Source organism: Falco punctatus (genome assembly GCF_963210335.1).
Source record: "Falco punctatus genome assembly, chromosome: 2".
Lineage (NCBI taxonomy): Eukaryota > Metazoa > Chordata > Aves > Falconiformes > Falconidae > Falco > Falco punctatus.
In genome coordinates, this window is record NC_137581.1 from 51,823,940 (window position 1) to 51,847,624 (window position 23,685).

The 23,685-nt window shown below is 36.5% G+C and overlaps 1 long non-coding RNA gene across 1 annotated transcript in view; it reads right to left on the reverse strand.

Annotated features, from left to right (window-relative positions):
• The window catches only part of LOC308058928, a 32,280-nt gene that overhangs the window by 2,930 nt on the left and 5,665 nt on the right, over window positions 1-23,685 (reverse strand). The window contains exon 1 of the long non-coding RNA XR_013926057.1: window positions 1-23,685. This exon is cut by the window's right edge and continues 5,665 nt beyond it. This is a non-coding gene — a long non-coding RNA (uncharacterized lncRNA).

Consider the following 23,685-nt stretch of genomic DNA (forward strand, 5'->3'; position numbering starts at 1 on the left):
TCATATATTTTTTCTCATTATAACATTAAACAAACAAAAAAAATACATGGTAATAGTAAAGTATATAAATGTTTGCTATTACATTAATTTTAAGCAACGTAACATAAATAACCTCACAAATTATTGAGTAACTGAGGGGGTTTGAAATTGCTGTTATTTTAACTTCACCACTTGAAATGCATTGCATATTGCTATCATACAAAATATTTATCAGGAAAAGTTGTCATTGAACTAATTTCATTTTATGAGGACTTTTTTCCTCCCCCATTATCTCATTCAAGGAAAGAAAAACAAAACTTTTACACTTTGAAATTGTTTTACCTATGAATTTTTGTACTTCATACTTGGCCCTGGAGCAAGCTGCCTCAGAACTTTAAATTAACGCACTGGTATGTGAGGCCTCACAATTTTATTGCCAAGTGAGCTCAATTGCATTCACTTTTTGTGTCTTCAAACCCCAAATTCTCCCTTAGGCATTCAACAAGAAGGAAGACATACTGCATTATTAATATCAGGCTAAATAAAATTCATATTGCTTCTAATTAGAGGAGTTATTTGTAGTATAAAATAATATTCATGACAAGGTCATAATCGTGAATGCCTAATTCCCATTTATACTATTTTTTCAATCATGTTTGAAGTGAATCTAATTACTGACTGCAAAAGCCCCTTTAAGGAGAATGATTCCACCTGATAGTAAATATCTTGCTGAGATATCCCACACCTGTATTCTGGATTTTCACTGACTGCAGAAGGAACATAAGGCACTAAGGCTCCCTACTTTAGTGCTTCTAAACTAAATGAGATTAATACGTAATTAATGGCCCACATGCTACCAAGTCTTTGTGATTCTGGATTATTTTGTATTATAAATAAAAAAGTAAAAGAGAAAATTTCTAACAGATTGATACTACCGATGACGTTTAAAAGTTCTAGCTCTGTATTTTACTTTTACCTATTTCCTACTAAATGATTTTACGTATTACCAAGTCTAATAGATATTCTGTCATACAAAGCACTTGTGAGATGTTGCAAAGCTTGACCTCCCTTTAAGCCTCTCTGTAAAATATCCAAACTTCTTAATACTTCATGATATGCAGTAACAATTACAGATTTTATTCTATTAAGTACATGTTGCTGAAGAATATATTATGAGCGACTTACTGAAAAGGAGATGTGGATGTAAGATTATTTTTTTGATTATTGAAATAGTCATGGCAAATGTACAGGAAACATGACTATGTGGCCATTTTGACACAACCAAAAGCCACTGGAAAAGGTGTTATTTAAATTTTATAGGATTGGTATAGCTGTATCAGTAAGTCTGACAGTGCTGTCTCTGGACTGCTTAAGGCCAGAGTTCCTTAATAACCTGCTTAAGCCCAAAGAGTTACCAAAGGGTGCTTTCATTAGGCCAGTTGTGACAAGTGTCTGGACCATGTTAAAAAAACAAAGCCAAAAAACAAACAAAACCAACTAAAGAAACAATAGCAACAACAAAAATTTTAAAATAAATTAAAAAAAAAAATCAAAGAAACTTCCACCAAAACCAAAAGCAAATCCTGACAAAAAAAGATCTTGTGTTAAAACAAACAAAAAATTATACATAGAAAATAATTTCTAACTTGCCTGTTAAAATGTGCCTCAGTAATAGTTACAAAATGTTTATCTGTTATGGTTGCTCTTTCATTTATTCACTTTTCAGAGACATGATTTGTTACCTTAATTCTCCATTAATTTAATTCACCATTTAGCTTTCTCCCACTCTCTAACAAGCCACAGCCACACTTACACTCCTTTAATAAGAAAACCTTTTTTGCACACACTACTGCATATTTTTCCTCAGTTTCCACATTAGAAGCATGCCACAGACTGCTTCAACAATGATTTTAAATATATTGTATTTATAATTATTCATTTCATGTGATATCTCTATTGCTTACTGGATACATATTCTTTCTTAGATACAAATTTAAGATAAAATGTTTTACCAATCTATTTTCAATGATTTCCTCTTATGCGTGTTCATAAGTATATTTAAAATATTTCCACTAACTTTAGAAGTCATAATTTGGTTGGTTTAATAACGTCATTCACTGTAACAGGGGGCTTCATTTATCATTGTCCTGACAGTCTCTACGTTCAAATTAGTAATCCAGCCTTGTAAGCCTGCTGGTGGCAAAGATGTCTGATGACATGAAAAGCATTAATAGAGCCTTTTATATTGTAGCTGCACTAATATTAAATTGGTTTAGAGTGATTTATAACAGAAATGGTCTGTTGGTTTGCCAGCAGAGCGGGACAACAGGAAGGTATTGAGTCTGCAGTCATAAAAACACAGGCTATCTTTTCAATGTATATCTAGTGTTAATACTAAAAAAAAGACAACACATATTTTTCACTGGTAGAACATCATAAACCAGTGTCGTTTCTTTGTTTATGTGACATGTTTTGAAGTAATATATTAATGCTATGAAATCAGTGACTTCAATTTGGTTTTGTTTCCTATTTTTCTTTTAAAATATTTATAGCTGCTATTAGTGAAATTTTCACCTTATAAGATTATTTATGTATCCTATATTATACATATTGACAATTTTCCAGCCATGACATGAAGCAAAACACCTAAACTCATTTAGAAATCTCTGAATTGAAAAAGGAGCTTGCCTATTTTCAAATTTTCTGCCAAAGAAATATCATCCTTGTGCCTCTGAAGAAACATCAGTGCAGCTGATACCCTCCTACTTTGTTACAATTGGTACAGTTATATAATCTTTAGGTAGGTAGCTTTAAGGCCAATAGGAAAACAGAAAAATAACTGTTGACTTTTTCAGTATAGAGCATTCACTGATACAGTTAAAAGCAGAAGAAATACTAATGTTAATAATTGCATTGATTTTAAACTGCTTCCTGCAGAACAGTAAACCAGCAAAAGACAGAAAAAGCCCTTAAGATTTTGTTCATGCAAAGGAATTTAGGGAGTGGTTCGACATGCTGAAGTAGAGACTCAGGGCTCAGTCCATTTGCTTAAACATGGCCATCTGGCACCATTTGAGATGCTACAAAATATTCAAGAAACTGCAGGGCACAGGTAAATAAGAAAGATGATGCAGGGAAAACCCGCCTTCTAGAGAAGCAGCTGGAGGCCAGGCAGGATGACTTTAGGAGCGCCAGATGACATTTAAAAATATCTACATCTTGGCAAATGTACTGTCCACCTTTGGCTACAATGGAAGTTTAGCCATCTTGCTCATTTGTAGACTCCTACAATAGAAACATGATTTGAGCTGTCTTAATCTTGAGGTGAATCCCTCCTGAACTTCAGTTTCATAGTATTACTTAACTCCTCAGCTTTGTCATGGCAGAACTGTCTCATAACTCTTCTTCACCCCTGCAATGATAGCTAAGTGTCATCTTGTTAGGCTTTATCTTAAATCCAAAACACAGCACTTCACCAGCTACTAAGAAGAAAATTAACTCTATCCCAGCCTAAACCAGGGCAAGAGAATAAGTGAACAATCTCTCTAAAGTGTTATTTTAAAGAGGCACAAGTAATTATCTTCAGATGTGGAAACCAGAGGATACAAAAAGATTACACAGACAAATACTATCTTAAATGTTATTTGGACTACCCAGAGATCTCTGTATCAAGATAGAAGCTGAAATCGGCTTATATGTATGTATCTGTGTATGTGTATAGGTACATGTACACACCCATACATACTCACATTTACATATGTACAGAAGCAGTTTTCTCATAGATGAGAAGCAGCAGTGGGGAGGACAGGCAGAAGAAGTGGGGTATTTAGAAGTACCCTTGGGCACACAGGATGGATCTCAGTAATCTGTGATTTAATTTCCTCTGGGCAATCAGGGGGTAAAACCAGTAGGTAGACCAAATAATGGTCTCAGTTCATAAGAATTTTATCTTTATTGGAACTAGAAACTAATAGTTCTGGAGTTCATGAGAAAAGGTTGAAAACTTGTTCCTGTTACATCTTAACGCACTAAACAGAAGGTAAAGAACTCCAGCCACCCAAACCCAAATATGTAATTTTCAAATTAAATTAGTAAATATGTAAATAAAGCCTTAGCAGTTAGAGGGACAGAAGGATACTGTTGATGACATTTTACAAAGTTTGGCAAGTGTTAACTTCTCTGAGGCAATGGTTTCTGGTTTCAGCATTAGGGACATTGGGATGTTAATCTTTCAGCTCTGACTACACAGCACATTTGAAGAACAATGGGTTACACAACGGCCCTCTACAAGAAACGTGCTTCTTGCTTATGTAAAGACATCTGACCATCCCCATGATGTCTCATAATCCACCACGTAATCCATTTCATATTCTAGTATGTAGGTGCTGTAGTTGCACACGTTGCTTCATATTATATCTTTCCTTACTATTGCTATAGTATTAATCCAGAAAGAATATTTAATAACATCATTATGACTAATTTGTTCTTTTCACATTACCTTAAGTTGTTACACATTTTTGCTTTTGATCCTATGTTGATTTAATTTTCAGTGCCTGAAGCTCCTCATTGACAATTCAATGCTTATTTTGGACTCTCATGGTTTTGTTAACTACTAGTAGTTAGGATTTAAATATAAAGGTTAATGACACAGAAAGAAAAATTAATGTTGGGAATCAGATTTTTAAAAATAGGGATAGAAAATAGAATGGATAGAAGAAGAGAACAAAATAAAAATACGTTAAATGATATGAAAAAATTACAGAAAAGCATGCACATCAGTTAAGGAACTGTAATGAGTTAACTGGGATTATAAAAAGAAAATAGCCAACTTTCAGTTAAAAATAATAAAATTAATAAACAGTGAATATAAATACCTGTTAAAACCAGGTATAATCATTTTATATACTCCTTAATTTCAACCCTGAAATATATACCTTAAAGTACTTACATTTTATATTGGATATATTAAAGTTTGTTTTCAAAAATTCTTAGAAAGTTTCTTTACCACTGCTTCCACTGAATACTACATCAAACAAAATGTTATAGAACTAGATATTTCATCTATCCTAATCTACAGTATAGGTTTTTTTTCTTTTGTGTTATTATAATATGCTTAATTAAATGCATTTAAATACAACACATTTCAAAGAAAATATCTTCCTGAACCACTGTGGTGGGCTGACCCTGGCCAGAGGCTAAGCCCCAACCCAGTCAGTCACTCAATCTTCCAGCAGTGGTATGGGGGCGAAAACTGGAAAAGCAAGAGCTGAAAACTTATGGGTTGAGATAAAGACAGCTTAATAAGTGAAGCAAAGTTTCACATACGAAGCATATCAAAAAAGGAATTAATTCACTCCTAGCAACAGGCAGATGTCCAACTGCTTCGTGGAAAGCAAGGCTTCAGCATCCATAATGGACACAAATGCCATAATCACAAACATGCTTCCTTCCTTCTGAGCTTTTACTGCTGAGCATGATGTCATATGGCATGGGATATCCCTTTGGTCAGTTGGGGTCAGCTGTCCTGGCTCTGTTCCCTTCACATCCTCTTGCACACCCTCAGCCTACTTACTGGTGCAGTAGAGTGAGAAACAGAAAGTCTTTGATGCTGTGTAAGCACATTTCAGCAATAGCTAAAAAACTTGTGTACTGTCAACACTGGTTTTGTTACAAATTCAAAACACAACAGCACACTGGCTGTTATGAAAAAGATTGACTAACCTAGTAGACCTACTGCAAGTTCAAGAGATAATGAACGTTTTGTTTTGTGCTCATTAATATCTTCCTGGACAGCGTCTGGAACATATGTCAGACACTAGATGTCATTTCTATTATTTCAGCACATAAGAACTAAGAGCAGATGAATCTATTTCTCCCAAGAGTTTATTGTAGTTTTCACTATGTACTGATGTTCAGATTTCCAAAGAACCCTCTGTTCCTCTCTTCTGTCTTTCAGACAAATTGGCCTATTTTTCAGCAGTTTTAAAAAAGATATTTCTAAGTGCTGTGAAGAAAATGAATCTTAAATTCCAAGGAGAGATTGCTGTGTGGAATGTACGAGAAATGTTAACATCTAACTGTTCTTATCTCTTGTAGCTTCATGGCTTTAAACAGATAGATGAGCAGGGCACTGTAAGAGGAGGATTCTCATTTTCCAGGCATGCCTGGGGGAAACAAACAGTATTTATTGCATTGGTTTTGGTTTTCATGGATATAACAAGCAGTAGCTACTCTTTCCATAGCCTAAAACTGGACAAAAATAAAAAAGGCCAATGAAACAGCATAAACATTGTGGCAAAGATGAAAGATAATGTTAATAAGGATCATAAGGTCAGACTGAATCTTAAAATCAGTGACCTTTTCTGCAGACACGCATGATCCAGAGCCTTATCTTCTGATTACCTCACAGACTTCTGGTCAACACGAGTTTGTAGGTCATACTTCCTTCCAGGTCTGCAGTCCTTTGTCAGTACTTCTGGTAGGCCTTTTTCATTCTGCTTTGATGTCCATACAAATACCCTTCCTCATAACTGTACAAAGGAAGAGCAGGTATTATCTGTAGGTCAGGGACATTTATTAGGCATTGTGCTAAAAATATCAAGAAATTTATTTCAGATCAGGAATTTACAGTGTCTCTATACAGTGGACTTGGCCCTCAATCCACTCTAACATTAGGAATTTTAGAGAAAGACCTTGAGTTTGGAGCATCAAATGTTAATAATCAATGGCTTTGTTACCCATAGACAGGCAATAGATAGCAACTACCTCATCTTCATGAGCACGAGGAGACAGAATGAACCCTCAGCAAAATTGAGAACAATAAGCAATGTGAGTGAAAGGAGAGGTTTAATATTCCACATAGTAGACCCTCATTCCAGACACTGTCATAAATATGAGCTGTGGGCCAATAGAAATGTCATGCAAAGATCTGCACCTGAGAGGAAATACAGCCACATACCAGCAGATGAGTCCAGGAAGTACCTGGCTGAACAGCTGTCCTGGTGGAAAGGGCAAGGGAGACACAGCAGAGACCAGGCTGAACATGAGCCTCTTGTATGAATATGAGAGCATTGTGCTTTTATCTCAAATGAAGGAAATCTTGCCCTGCTATGCTACATTAGGGGAAGTATGATCAGCAGAATTAAAGTTATTATTCCATTATGCTCAGGCCTGGTGAGGCTGCACCTGGAATACTGTATGCAGTTTTGGGTCCTCCTGAACAAAAGGAGTGTGGAGAAACTGGAGAAGGCTACCAAGGCAGACAATACAAACAGACATTGAGGGAGCTGGTCTTCTTCAGTGTTGTATAGAGAAGGCTAAGGCATGGTCTAAAAATGGCCCACAAATACCTGAAGGGCAGTTAACAAGGCACAGACCTGGTTTTAATTATATTAAAATATAAATTACTAAATAACAGTTGCTAAGTGGCACAGTAATATTAGTTTAATGCATAATAATTGTAGTATACAGCAATAGTCTTTCAATCTGTTTGCATTACAGTTGAAGACAGCTGCATTATTTATAAAAACCTTGAGAACTGTTAAAAGCAATTACTTTTTCAGAAAGCAAAATCAAACCTTATTTCTACTTATTTTTCAAAACCTGAATTTCATATTTTTCAAACCCTGAAAACATAATTATATGACCAAAAAATAGTAAAAATAAGTACACTGGAAGATGCTCTAAAAACCCCTATGTTTCTTTTCATCTGATACAACTTATTTTGTTTTATTTGTGAGTAAGATGATTTATATGTAAGGTTAACCGTCTCCTTAAGTATTGTCTCTCTTATCTTTTTTGGGGGTGTTAAACCCATTATTTTAGGGGCTTATGACAAAAATCACAACCTCTATTATAATAATAAAAAATATTCTATATATATTTTACAGTGATCATGAATGATAGAGCTTTCAGGTATTTATGGCTTTAGTAACTATTTAGTATAAATTCCTTCATTTAATACCACATTGTAAATAAGATTTCAATTTAACTAGGTATTGAGCCTTTCACCTTAGGCAGTTGTTCCTCCTACAAAAGGTTGTCTTGACCATGTAATTATTCTTTACATTCAGCCTAAATGCTACTTTTATAAATGTCAATATATTATTTTGCATTATGTTAAAATATGAAATATAAATGACCTCTCCTTTAGACAATGTTCCGGTATTCTGCATAAACCCAAGGTAAAGAAGCTGCCTTTGCTCTCATACATTATGTGCATTCTGAATAAACTAACATGGATTTGTCCTCAATTATGTGGAAAGAAGGAAAAAAGGGAAGAATTGTAGGAGGAAGGGAATGAGTAAAAGAGAGAGAGGGAAGCAGGCAAGTATGCAGGCCAGCATGTTTGCTTACTCTGTGGTAATGGAGATATAGTAAAAATTATTAACTATATATTAAAAAAAATCTAGTAGAAGTATTCCTAATTTGTTAATGTGTTGTTTTCATGTATACTTTCCTCTGAACACATGAAAAGGATATATGACCTTAAAATGCCAAAGTGAAATTTTCCAAATTACGTGCTTGTCAATGGCAGACTCACGATGTCACTAAAACCTGTGGAAAACATAAGAGTGGGTAATAAAGAAACACTAAACATCTGGAAAATTACTTATGCTGTCTACCTAAACAACGAGGTTTATAGTGATACATGAAGTGTTTTGTAGATGCTGACTATAGAAAATGAATATTTCCTTTGCTTTTAATCCCTGCCATCCATACTCCAGGGCAAAAAAAGGAAAGGGGAAAAAAAAAAAAAAGTGAAACATAGCGACTTTCTTTATTATTAGAAAATAATCTTGCTTAATACAAAATGCATAAGTGAGCCCAGCGGTCACAGGGAAGTTTATTACTCAGAACCAATACATTGGTAGGAATATCCAAGCATTCTTAATCTACCATCAGGTACAGCTTCATCTCTTACAATAGCATAGAACATTATAGATATCTATCACAGAAGATCTTTAAGAAACAGAATATTTTTTTCAAATTTCCTTATTTTTAAACTTGACAGATTTTATGAGTTCCAATTCCCACATGGATTCCTCAATCACTGATTATCTGTCTTGTTAATATCATGTCTTTGGATGTGGTGGGTTAGGTTAGGCTAGCAGTCAATTTCCCACCCAGACACACACTCACTACCCCTCCTCAGCAGGAGAGGGAGGGAAAATAGGATAAGAAATCTGTCAGTTGAGGGAAAAGCAGGGAGATTACTTACTAATTACCGTTTTAGGTTTAAAAGTCTCAACTTGGGCAAAATTGGTTTACTAGTGATTAAAATAGATTCAGGCAGTAAGAAAGAGAAAGAGAAAGACAAATATTAAACCAACACCTTTCTTCCACCATTTCCCAGGCTTAACTTTGCTCCTTCACTCCAGACTCCCCTACCTCCCTCTGAATAGTGCAGGGAGCCTGGGGGTGAAGGGGAGTGGTATGATCAGCACACAGAAGTTTCTCTCTGCTGCTCCTTTTTTCTCACATCTTTCCTCTCCAGTATGTGCTTTTCCTGGGCCACATTTCCTTCAAGAATATCCAGCTGCTCCAGCAAGGGGTCCTCAATGGACTGCAGCATAGACTTGGTCTCTTCCATAGACTGCATGGGGCATATCTGCTCTGGTATCATGGAGTACCCCTTCCTCCTCCTCTGAATGTGGTGTTTCTTCTGCTGTTTCTCACTCTTTTTTCTTTTTTCCCATCCTCTTCTGCCTGTTAATTGCTTTCTGACTTTCCCTAAATATGCTTCCCCAGCAGTGCCTTCATCTTGGCTAATGTGCTTAGCCATGCCCTGTGGTGGGTCCATTTTGAAGCAGGCTGGAACTGGCTGTGTCTAGCATGGGGCAGCCCCAGACCGCCTCCCGCAGAGGCCACCCCTGAAACCCACACTACTGAAACCCTGATACCTACACTCAATATGATGGAATAGACTTTGAAAAAAAAATGCAGAGGGGGAGAAGCAAATCTTAATTTTTTATAATGAGTACAAAAGAAGATAAGATTATATAAAACAAAAGTTTAATATACCCAATTCTTATCTATAATCACTATCTATCTTAACAAGTAAAGCAAGAAAACAACCACCCTGAAGAAATCTATGTGAAGTGTGCAGCATGTGAAAAACCTTTTCTTCGTGTAACTGAATGGATGGAGACTATGTATAAAAGATTTCTCTCTTTCTCCAAACTGAATAGTATTTAATTCCATGAACAATTTGAAGATTTATTGAAGCACTTGTGGCTTTTAGCACTATGCTACATTTAGGAAGTGTATTTGAATATGGACTGAAAGATATAATAAATGAGTCACAGTAACTGGTTGTTACAGAAGGCACCCAAATGAAGCACAAAAGCCACCTGTAACCTATTTAACTTCCTTGTTTATAAAAATTCTATGATTAATGCAAAATATTTCTTCAGTCCTTGGGCTCTGGGAAGAATGTTATTACAGATCAGTTTAGCTACCTATCTGCAGCAGTGCTAGGTTGTCCTGACATGGGAGGTAAAACACAGATTTTGAAGAAAAGACATGACATTATTGGCTAACTCACTAGTGCAACTGCAGAAAATCCTCCTGTTTAACCAAAAGCAGAAATGTCAAGTCAGGATGGCAGATATGTTTATTGCAGCAAAAACCAAAGGCTGGTGAATGACCAAAAAACTTAGGTAATTTCTGGGTCAGTAAAGTGTTTTAGTAAGTTCACAAAGCATGTTGCACTGGAATTACTACAATGATCAAAATCAAAGCAATCATCTACATATGCACTTAAAGCAATAAACACTTAGTGATTTTATAGATCTAATTTATTAATATTAGTAAAACTTTGAGGAATCTGAATGCTCAGAATTTTCCAATATTAAGTGAAAAAATTACAGTATGCTTTGTAGCATGCTAACATAATACTGTATCAAATTCACACAAAAACTAGATTCCTCTACAAAACAACAGCAGTGCTGGAGATTTCCTGCAGTGGAATCTGCTGTATGACTGCAGGTACACAAAAACAGCAGAAAAGTCAACAGGTGTTCTCCATTTCTGCTCAGAAAAATTCTGCTCAGAAAATCTGAGTACACAAACCATCAAAACAATTTTTTCAAAACTAATTTTGGAACATACCTATAGGATTTTTGCCCTTTAGATACCTAGCCTGAATTGTCTCCTTAACAACCTTCACAAACATAGTAACTTTTTCAAGTAACTAAAAGTTTGTCTATTATTTCAAACCTTATTTGTTGGCCCAATGAAATATTTTATGTCTATAAATAGGCAATGCATAATTTGGACAACATATATTTTTAAGCTGTTGGGCTGATGAACCCCAATAGAATTCAAAGCATATACATTTTTTTTTTAGATTTTTAGTCTCTAACAGTCCAAACAGCCCCTTGGCATCAGGAATCAGTGGTATAACTTGGTCCTGACAATTTTCTATAAAATATATAGCTATTCTTTAGCTGATGAGAATGGCTTTTATGATGAGAATAGCCTTTAGGTTTTCATTAGTTCTTTGTTTGTTCTCAAAACTAGCAAGAAAATATATAATTTAACACTACAATATCCTATTTTAAATAACTCTTCATTTGAAAATGCAGTGAAATATCATCATATTTTACTTGCACCAAAATTAAACTGCAACATAAAAGAACTTTTTACTACTCTATATGAAAAAGTGTGCATTTCAATCTATTCTCCAGAGTTAGAAATTTTAACAGAGCTTTTTTTTTTATTCCTGTAGATATAAGAAATGAACAACATTGGATGACCTCAGTCAAGACATACTTTATCTGGTGTAAGTTGATATCTGGTACAATTAAAATTTAGGCTCACAGGATTTTGACATGCATCTATGTCATACAGTTCTCTGAGCAGTTAAGAGATTCCCCTGCAGCCCATGGTGAAGACCATGGTGAAGCAGGTTGTTCCCCTGCAGCCCATGGATGTCCATGGTAGTAAAGATATCCACCCTTCAGCTTGTGGAAGACCCCACACTGGAGCAGGTGGATATGCCCTGAAGGAAGCTGTAGCCTGGGGAGACCCCACACTGGAGCAGGCTCCTGGCAAGGCCTGTGACCCCATGAAAAGGAGCCCACGCTGGAGCATGTTTTCTGGCAGGACCTGTGACTTTACAGGGAACCCCCGCTGGAGCAGTCAGTTCCTGAAGGACTGTACCCATGGAAAGGATCCATGCTGGAGCAGTTCATGAAGCTTGTGGGAGGGACTCACATTAGAGCAGTTTGTGAAGGACTGTAAAGGGAGGGACCCCACGCTGGAACAGAGGAACAATGTAAGGAGGTAGGAGCAGTAGAGACAACACCTTATGAACTGACTGCGACCCACATGCCCTGTCCCCCTGTGCCACTTGGTAGGGTAAGAGGTAGAAGAGTCAGGAGTTGAGCCTGGGAAGGAAGAGAACTGCAAGAAAAGTGCTTTTAGTTTTATATTTATTTCTCACTATCCTATTCTGTTACTAAATGGCAATAAATTACATTCATTTCTCCAAGCTGAGTCTTAGAATCATAGAATCATTTAGGTTAGAAAAGACCTTTAAGAGCATCAAGTCCAACCGTAAGCCTAACACTGCCAGGCCCACCACTAAACCATGTCCCTAAGCACTGCATCTACACACTTTTTAAACACCTCCAGTGATGGTGATTCCACCACCTCCTCTGGCAGCCTATTCCAATGCTTGACAACCCTGTCAGTGAAGAAATTTTTCCTAATATCCAATCTAAACATCCCCTGGTGCTACTTGAGGCCATTTTTTCTTGCCCTGTCACTTACTATCTGGGAGAAGAGACCTGTACCCACCTGTCTACAATCTCCTTTCAGGTAGTTGTAGAGAGCAATAAGGTCCCTCTCTGAGGCCGTATTTTCTTCACCTGAATAACAGTAATGTCCAATTCATTGTTAGTTCTACACTTACAGTGTTCACACTCTTCAACAGTACTACTTAATTCTATAAATCTCTGATATTCATATTCTCAAAATCCTGTCAAAATTATTTATATTACATGTAAAAACTGTATGACTGGGAAACTGAAGTATGAATACTAAGACAAAAGCTTTTCACGTGCACATCAAGCCTAAGTATCATGGCTGGAAAACACATTATCAACATTGTTCCCAAGAAAGTAATAAAATTACTCACAGAAACACAGCTATATACAGATATGACTGATCAAAAAACCCCAACCGCACCATGTAAGAAGTCTCAGAGATGAGCAGAGATGATGCATATGTGAAGTTCAAGGTAGAATATGGGGAGTGATTACAGCTGCTGTAAAGAAAGATTAACTTATTTCAACACAAAGGGGACCGGAGTGTAGCCAAAGAAACACTGCTTTAGATAAATGCATCAGCTGTCTGTTTAGAATTTGGGTGGATCATTTGATTGTGTAAACATCCTTCCCTGAATTAATCAAGAAAAGCTGTGAATGTCTTCCTGACTGAGCCAGACCAGCATAGGAGAAATGTATGCATGTCACAGCTGAACCTGAATAAGAAAAAACTGAGTGACCAAGAAAATCAATTTTGTAGAGAGCAACAGGCTTGAATCTATGTATACATTCCCAGTGACTGAGGCTGCCCAGTGTCTTGATAGTGAGTATACAGAGATTGGTAATGGGAATCATGTTTATATTGCGATCTAACTGCATATTACAATTGCTATATAGTGCTTATGTTGTGATTTCACTATATTGCTGTTGTCACTCTACTAAATCGAGTGAAGCATCAGGTATCTACAAATAAGTAAATCTGGTGTTAAAACCTTAAACCTTCCTTGTGTGGAATATCTAACAGAACCTGGTCAGAGAACATTGGACTCTGATAACATATGTATATTCCCTCTGGAAAAAATCAAAATTCATGTAACATTAATTCAATTAAACCAAATATGTTATTTAGAGAAATGTGATTTTTTGCAAGGGCTGGTTCTTAAACATTAGAATTATTTGTTGCTGTTTTCTGTCTTTTTTAATATCTGCTTTTCACTAAGACCTTTAAGCACATTATTTTTAACTAAAAGATATTAAGGTCCCTACACCTAATGAAAAACTACTTAATTTTTAGCCTAAAGTTCTTATATTCATTTCAGTAAGCATGAATTTGCATCAACAAAGATTAATTTATTTGCAAAAATGTCAAGTATTTGAGTCCAAGGATACAATTATGGGTTTTGCTTTCCTATTATGTTCTTGACAATGTATCATATTTTTTGCAAGCTAAGGAAAAAGCCATCTCAATTTTATCATTTCTAGTATCTGCTGCCCTTTAAACTGGTCCTGGGGTTAGATCATGTTTTTGAAAGAAATCAAGTATTAATACAGCTTACCTTCCTATCTCCCCAAATACAGATCTAAATGCTGAACAATTAACTCTGAGGATAAACACATTTTTTGCTTTGTATGTCTGGAAAACTCGTACTTAATATTTTAAAGTTTTGGTTTGGAAAATTCTTTAAAACCATGACATTTATAACAAATAATCCAACAAACAAATTTCTATTAAATACTTGCTGTAGAACTAAGCTTCCGTGAGCATAGTTTTACAGCTTATATGTGGCAAACGGTAAACTTGAAAATTATATTTAAAGTCACTTTAAAAGTATTCATGAAAATCTTAATTTTCTCATTGTCTAATGCAGGAGATTATATGTTTTCTTGTTTTATTTTTTTTTCCAGTTGAAATCAGTTATTTTTGAAAGGATTTATTACGGGTTGCTTCTGCTTACTCTCTTAATTCCACTTCTTTGTCAGGAATGTTTAGTTTACAAAAGCTACCTCCTAATTTTGGTTCATAATGAACCAGTAAGAAGCTTATAATCCCTTCTGTATGGTGACTTTAGATTTATGATCTTTTTAAAATTAAGATCTCATAAGCAGGTAATGTAAAAAAAAGATGTCATCACCACTGTACGGATGCATAGTCTGTGAGGTATCATCAAATCTTCCTATGTGACTGGAAGAGCATCTAGAGGGGAGTTCCAATGAGGTCTTCCCCATGTCACATGTCTTTGGATTTTTCAAGGTGAATGATGTCGAAGACTCATATTTAAAGTTTTTCCAGGCTATAAAGCTGAAAAATGGTATCAAAGATTTTGAGAATGCTTTCAGAAGTCAAAATGTTATTGAAAAACTAAAGGCACCATCCAAAATAGGAAATATGAAATAAAACAAAGGCAAGTGACAGGTTTAAAGTAAGAAATTAAATGCCAATTTACCAAAAATGGAAAAGCTGCCTTGGGAACAGTGCATGCAAAAAGGATTTGGGGATTAGACTGATAAAAGGATGAATAATAGACAATGTGTGAAAACAAAGAAAAAGCATGGAATTTGGGGAAGTATTACAGTAAGTGTTAATAAAAAGCAGTTTCTCTGTTCTACATGGCATTGCTGAGGACCTTGAAGGAACACTACACAATAAAGATTGCTACTTACAGAAAGTAGGGCCGTGGGGGGAGGGGAGGGGATAGGATCTAGAGGAGAACAAGAGAATTACTATGAAGTCTGGAAAACACGACCCAGGTAAATTGGTGGGGAGGGGTGGGTGGTAGGAGGGTGCTGAAGAGAAGCGTCCTGAAAGAGAAGAGGTCAAAGGGACATGGTAAATCCCCAAAAGCACAAACCACATATAAACCTGCCTTGATCCATACTTAGTAATATGAATACATATGGGAGGGAAATATAAAGGAATTAAATTAGCTTGCCAGTTTCAAACATGCACCGTGTTAACTATCTGTGACTTGACCTATAACAGAGCTACCTCCCTTCCCTTCCACTGAGGAAAGCTCTTGAGTGTTCCTCCTGACAGTCTCAGAGCACACACTGTTCTGCATTTTGGAGCTCCCACTCCTGACAGCATCATGAGTGGGAGGCTTTCTCATCCTGAAGGAGTTTGCAAGTATGAATTAAATCCTGAATGTTTTGCATGAGAACCTAATAACAAACAGAAATTCAATTAATGAGTCCTTGTGACTGGGTCTGTATTCTTAAATAAAACAGGCTGATTCTTTGGCACTGCAGACAGCTGATATGCCACAGGTCTTGTCTGTAAAACTCAATTCTTCTTCCCTGACCTTCCCTAATACCATGACCTTGGTGATGTTTTCTACTAGGCATAGTTTCTGGTCTGTGGTATTCTTTGAATCATGTTCTGCTATTGCCTGTAGGACTGTTAGTTGGCACTGTTCAAAGATATTTTACTGACCTTGTTCAAAGCATTCCAATCCTAATGTTTGGCTGTTGTTTGATTTAATTTGTTAGTGTAGAAATAATCTTCTTTTTATAAAATCTGTATGATTTTCACTCTATCAGTAAGCCGAAAGTTCTTTCCCAGAAGTTTCTACTTTGTTTTCAGAAAAGTTCTTTCCTTCTTATGGGTTTCAAAAAACTTTGTATTTGCCTAGTTTTTCTCACATAATGATAGGCTAAATTTTATTTGGGGGTTGGTTTTTGGTGGGGTTTTTTTTTGTTGATTAGTTGGTTTTCATTTGTTTACCATTCAAAAAGTTTTTTTACATATTCATTTTGGTTGGTATGGTGTGTCTGCTGAGTGAATCATCTGTTTTAAACTCCAAAGTAAATTTGGAAGATTCCCATACTGAGAAAAGTACAATTAGATGCAAAGTGAAATATACTTCACACAAAGTATCACAGTTGCCATCAACTATGAAATCTTAAGCTAAGTAAAATTAACAAAAAACATGTGCTCCCTGCTAAGCAAATGAATTAAACAAGTTACAGATGTCAAAAATGTTCTGAAAACTTAAAACATTCTGCCTGTAAATTCTCTTACATATTTATAGTGTGGTGTACAAGAAAATAAGACAATTTTTGACATGAAACACAATATTTTATCACATAAAATATATATGCCATTTCACCATTTTGGGGTCTTCAGATTTCAGTAGTGTTCAGAGAATCATGACACACCTCTCAGCACATTGCTGTGTCATGATTGGTCTCCTTCAGACTGCCCTGGCAGTATTCATGATAATTTTACCTCCTGAATTAAATTTAATCTCAGCTAAGAAACTATTTTTTTTTTAAAAAAAGATGTCTATCTCAGCCTCCACAGAGCACCACCACCTCTGATTGTCAGTAGAAATAAATAAGTACTTTTAAGAATAATTAATTTTGCTGATAAAACTAATCCAGACGGTGAAAACTGGATGGATAAAGTCTGTATTAGAGATTTTTCTGGGCAGATCTTTTTATACACTTTTTAACTCTGGCACAAATGAGGACAGGTTCTCTTTTGTTCTCTTTTCTCCCTCTTTTTTTTCTTTTCTCATCATCATTTTCCATATTACTCTTGTTATACTTCAGTTATTTAATTCAGAGAAATTCCTTGTAAAGAAATTCTTTGAATCTTGGAAGTCTTTGTTCTTAGCCACTTGCATTTTAATCAGCAATAATCTGTTGCATTTCTTCAGTGTAAGCAGACATCTAATTTTTTTATTTCTTTTGCATTTTTCAAGATATCTATTGTATGCTTTGGAGTATATAGAATCGTAGAATCATTTAAATGGAAAAGACCTCTAAGAGCATTGAGTCCAACTGTAAACCTAACACCACCAAGTCCACCACTAAACCATTTTCCTAAGTGCCACATCTACATGTCTTTTAAATACCTCCAAGGCTGGTGACTCAATCACTTCCCTGGGCAGCCTGTTCCAATGCTTGACAACCCTTTCAGTGGAGACATTTCTCCTAATATCCAATCTAAATATCCTCTGGTGCTACTTGAGGACATTTCTTCTTGCCCTATCACTTGTTCTCTGGGAGAAGAGACTAACACCCACCTGTCTACAGCCTCCTTTTAGGTAGTTGTAGAAAGCAATAAGGTCTCCCTTGAGTCTCTTTTTCTCCAGGCTAAACAATCTCAGAACTCAGCTGCTCCTTAGAGGACTTGTGCTCCGGACCCTTCACCAGCTTCATTGCCCTTCTCTGGACATGCTCCAGCATCTTTATGTTTTTCTTGAAATGAGGGGTCCAAAACTGAACACAGGATTCAAGGTGCAGCCTCACCAGTGCCTAGTGCAGAGGCACAATCACTTCCCTAGACCTGCTGGCCACACCATTTCTGATACAAGCCAGGATACTATTGGCTTTCTTGGCCACCTGGGCACATAGTCCGTTCATACTCAGCCGGCTGTTGACCCATACTCCCAGGTCTTTTTCCTGCTGGGCAGCTTTCCAGACACTTCCCCGAACTTCTTGCATTGCATGGGGCTGTTGTGGCCCAGGTGCAGGACCCAGCACTTGTTGAACCTTATACAACTGGTCTTGACCCATCAATCCAGCCTGTCCAGATCCCTCTGTATAGCCTTTCTACCCTCAAGAAGATCAACGCTCCCTTTCCAGCTTGGTGTGTCTGCAAACTTACTGAGGGTGCACTCAATCCCCTCGTCCAGATCGTTGATAAACTTGTTAAACAGAACTGGCCCAATGCTGAGTCCTGAGTAGCACCACTTGTGACAAGCCAGGAGCTGGATTTAACTGCATTCACTACCACTCTTTGGACCTGGCCATCCAGCCAGGTTTTTACCCAGCATAGAGTATGCTTATCCAAGCCACAAGCAGGCAGTTTCTCCAGGAGAATGCTGTGAGAAACAGTGTAAAAGGATTTGCTGAATTCTGGGCAGACAATATCCACAGCCTTTCCCTCATCCACTAGGTGGATCACCTTGTATAGAAGGTGATCAGATTAGTCAAGTAGGACCTGCCTTTCACATGCTGACTGGGCCTGATCACCTGTTTGTCCTGTACGTGCCACTGATGGTACTCAGGGTAATCGGTTCCATAACCTTCCCTGGCATCAAGGTCAGCCTGACAGGCCTGTAGTTCCCCAGATCCTTCTTCCGTCCCTTCTTGTAGATGAGCATCACATTTGCTAACCTCCAGTCTTCTGGGACCTCCCTGGTTAGCCTGGATTGATGATAACTGTATGAAAGTGGCTTGGTAAGCACTCCTGCCAGCTCCCTTAGTATCCTTGGGTGTATCTGACCTTCCCACATAACTTGTGTGTGTCTGAGTGGTGCATCAGATCATTGACCATTTCCCCTTGGATCATGTGGCTTCATTTTGCTCCCTGTCCTTGTCTTCCAGCTCAGGGGGCTGGGTACCCAGTGAACTGGTATTACTGTTAAACACTGAGGCAAAGGAGGCATGAAGTACCTCAGCCTTTCCTTATGCTTTGCACTGTGTTTCTCCTTGCATGCAATAAAGGATGGAGATTGTTATTAGCCTTGCTTTTGTTACAAATATATTTATAGAAACATTTTTATTGTCTTTTACCAGAGGTTTATTCATATAACCTTTAGAACTGATTACTAGAAAGTGTATTTTGAAGCCATCATCTATGCTATTAACTCAGAGTTGTAGATGTTGTAGTCTGAAATACAAGTTATTAATCTAGTAATTTTTGTGTACAAATCATGATATATGATTACTGAAGTCTATCAATGTTACCAAAAAAACCCCAACCACCAACAAAAAAAACAATTAACAGTAACAGCTTGCCAGGGAAAGACTTGCAAATAAATTGGTCATGTAAATTGAAATATGTTAACAAGTACAAAGAGGAAGCATCTTACTCTCCTGCCTCGGCATGAATTTCCTTCTGGCCCGATTCTGGAGAGCAAGAAAGCATGCACTTGTAAAGGATCAATAAATAGAAATACATCAAACCAAACAAGTTGAGAAACGAACTGCTTACAAGCCTGCGGAGAAACAAAACTGCAGAAAAGCTTTACTCAGGAGAAGCTGCTCTGGGTGTACCCATTTGTTCTATAGAAAATAAAAATAGGAGGGTTACAAGTTCAGGGACTAGCCTAGTGGTGAGATCAATATCAATTACAGGGGGAGATGGCTTGGCTAAGAGGCTCACATCCCATGCTAAGACACCAAAGGCAGCAAAGAAAGGATCTGTTAGAGATCGATAACTGCATTTTCATTTCTTACTTTTTAAGTGGCTTTTTACAGCTGAGAATGACCATGGCCCCAGGACCCTGTTGCAGTCCAGCCCAGGTTTGTCAGTTTATACACCAGCAACACCGAAGCAACATTCATCTCCAGCTCCATCCCAGCCCCGTCCTGCTCAGCCGTGGAGGGGTCTGACCAGAGCAGGGTCTAACCCACATGCTGACATCCCATCCCAGCCTCACCCCATCCCCTGCCCATCCCATGGACCTGCTATCCTGGGGCTCTGTCTGTTTATTCTCATTGAGTCTGAACGTGACCTTCACCCATGGACTGATGTCCTGGACTGGCCTTGGCTTGCCCCATCCCCACTTCAGTGGGCAACAAGAGAGATACAGAAATTCATGCTCTTCTCAAAGTGTGAACATTACAGACTAAACAAACAAACAAAAACCCAAAAGAAAACAAAGAACTAGAAATTAATAAAGTATGAGAAATCATTTACAACACCATCCCTCTTCCCTGCGTATCTACTACTTTATAACATTATACTGAAGTAACAATATAATGTTTTAATTTGCAAAGTGGAAGCCACCAGAGCAAGGAAAACTTCATATGATCAGTTTCAAATGGGTATTTTTGGAAGGTCCTTACTCTACTGACATGCCAAAATTAAACTTCAGACCTTGCAATGTATCTTAAAGCAAAACATTTCCTTGTATTAATAAAGCTCTAGTAACAATAATTAAAACTTAATAGTTCTTTTCCTCTTCAGTAATCAGTAAAACATACAAGAGAGGACATTAATATACTCCATTAGTGAAATAAATGCTTGTTTTATTAAAATTAAGTATGTAATTATTACAGTCTAAATTTATTTTAAATATATGTTATGGTAGCAAAATCAAAAGGTATATATGCCCAGATGTGATCCTCTCAATAGTATTACTTCAGCTCCTTTGTGCAAATGTTGTTAGAATACAGCCTTTAGTTATATTATTTTTACTATAGTATCCTTATCCCATACCAGTAATTCAATGAATAAATGTGTGTAATCAGGTTTCTAGAAAAGGTCAGCTGTTTTAAATCAGTTATTGTCAGTAGAATAGTTGTAGATTGGAGAAGCTGAATTAAAAGAGCAGGAACAAAACAATTTGGTCTTGTGACTGTGGAAGGTGGTTGCTGCTGCAGAGGACAGAAGTCTGCTCTCTCTTCTGCTGTTCAACTCGTACAGAGATATGGAACAATTCAGTCGTGCACATGTGTTGGCTTTTTGTGTTTGCTTTTTTTCCTTTCTTTTGCTTCTTTCTTATGCCTAGGAATAATATACAAGTAATAACTACTGCATATATTAGATCATTAACTTTTCAGCTTTGTTGCTTTTGCATTACAGACCTTTGGGGTTTCTTGGGTTAAAGAGTAGATAATTATCATGCTGCCCTTCATTTAAGGCAGCTGGGCTACCACAATGTTACCAAAATATTGGTTGAATGAACTTTCTAAGACTTATTTTGAAGTTTAGAAAGCAGGTACTCTTTATTATGGTGCCAGAAGCACGGGAGATATCTCCTCCTAATGTGCTCACCTTGTTCTCGAATACATGTCTTTTATATTCTGTATAGTCATCATTCCCCAAAAAAAGAATCCAATGAATGAGTTCTACATACCACTTATTCTGACTTGAGATACTGTTTTGACTGTATCCATAGATATTTCTTTGTATTTGCAAGAGTCTGAGTTGGCATTAAGGCTTTAACAGCCTTTTAAAAGCCTATTAAAAAAACAACCAAACAAATAACTCTCCCTGTCTTTTTTCTTTTCCAGCTTTATGTTAAATGCTCTGCTGCCATTTGCCTACTAATTTATTTTGATTATCATGATTAACAACTTGATCATTTTATTCTCAGCTTTTTCAATCATGATCTTAAAGATGAGAAAGATTTCTCCCACATAAAAACAAACACAGAGACAAAACCAACCAGATTTAGAACATGGCATTCCCAATATAAAGAAAAAATAGATCTAACTTCCTTACCTTCCTAGAATCGATAACTAAATATATTTCACAAAAGTACATCCTTCATATTCCTAGGAATTCAACATTTTCACAGTTGCAAGAATAATACATTATTGACTTTGTGCTGATAGTGAAAGGCCACGGCCAAGAAGAGAAGGGGAGGAAGACTGGGTGCACTTACTTGAGATGAGAAAAAATGCTGTTTTCTCTGAGTCTTTGCAAAAACCACGAATGAGCAAGTAGAGAATATTCTTCTTCCTTTTGGAAGTGAAAAATAGGGTAGAAAATATGAAGACAGCTGCTCTTAGATATTAAGGAATAAATGCTTTACTTGCTATGATAATTTATGTTGTTATTTTGAAAACAAAATTAAACCAATTAAGAAAAACATTAAAACCAGAGCTCCACAGTGTTCTTCACATTCAAAAAAAAAAAAAAAATCCTCTCTTAGAATGCCTTAGTTATCCCTACAAAACACAAAATTACTTCGTTCCATTGGACAAATTATATTCATAATTATTATCATCTTTTAAGATTTGATAATATCCTGGGCTCAGACTATTGCATTTCATCTTCTATGAAAACAAGCTGTGTAATGGCAGAAGACACAACAGTAAGATAATGAGGTTATATTAAGTAAATCATTCTATTACTGAATATTTTCATAGTCTCGTTAAGTTTTATGCAGTGCTTGGCCCCAGCCATCTACAGAACCCGGTACAGCAATATTTATAACTAACAGCAATAAACAAAACAAAACAAAAGAACAAAAAGTAATGGCACAATTTTCCATCTTGTAAGAAATTATATGTATTTATATCTGTACTGTATACAACTTAGGACAGCTCTAGTGTAGCTATATATAGCTGAGATTTGCCAGACTTCTTCAAAAGAGAGAACGACCTTTTTTCATTTGCCAGGTCTTTGAACATTTATATTTCATCATCTGCTTCACACTGATTCTTTTCTAGAAAGTTTAATTTGACAGTATTCAGCTCAAACATTTTTAAGATTTTTTTTCTTTTCTTATCACAAAACATTTTTGCAACCATTTTGTGGAGCAATAATTACAGACTTGAAATACTGATAAGAGGGACAACTTTCCAGGTAAGTGCAGGTACTTAAAGTAAGTGAGTTTAGCTGTTCTCAGTGGTCTTATCACTCACATGAAAGAAGCAGGAAAGAAAAGTAGATTGATTTCCCTATATTAAGAGCACTAATGAACAAGGAAAAGCAGCTTGGCATAGACATGAAGACCTGGGAGAGTGTTTCTTAACAATCAAAGTTTACTAAATTGCAGAATAATCAAAACAGAAGAAGTGAAAGCATAACCTGAGGATAGAGAGGGTAGAAAAGTTGGAGGCTAAAAGCTGAGGAATAATGTTGGAGATGCTTGAAACACCTAGCCTGGCAGCAAATAATGTACCATTTATTCAGTAACATAGTCTTCAAGAACCTGGAGCTAGATTTAGCAATTTGTATGGTATGTTACTGACCTCTCTTTGCATCTGTTCCACACAGAAGCTTCAGCCTGTGGCTTTTATTATTCAGGTTGTCAGTTTAAGCAGTAGTATGAGTCTGTATTGTAAATTCAAATGTCTAAAATTCTCAGATGATACAACTTGGAATGCAGGATAGTAAAATCTTTGTCTTACATCTCACTTAACGTAAGAAAATAACTGTAAAAAGACTATAGTAAAAAGTCTACAGTTTCAGATCATGAACTCAAAGATCACAAATTTCAGAATTAAGTTTTATCTCTCAAAATTA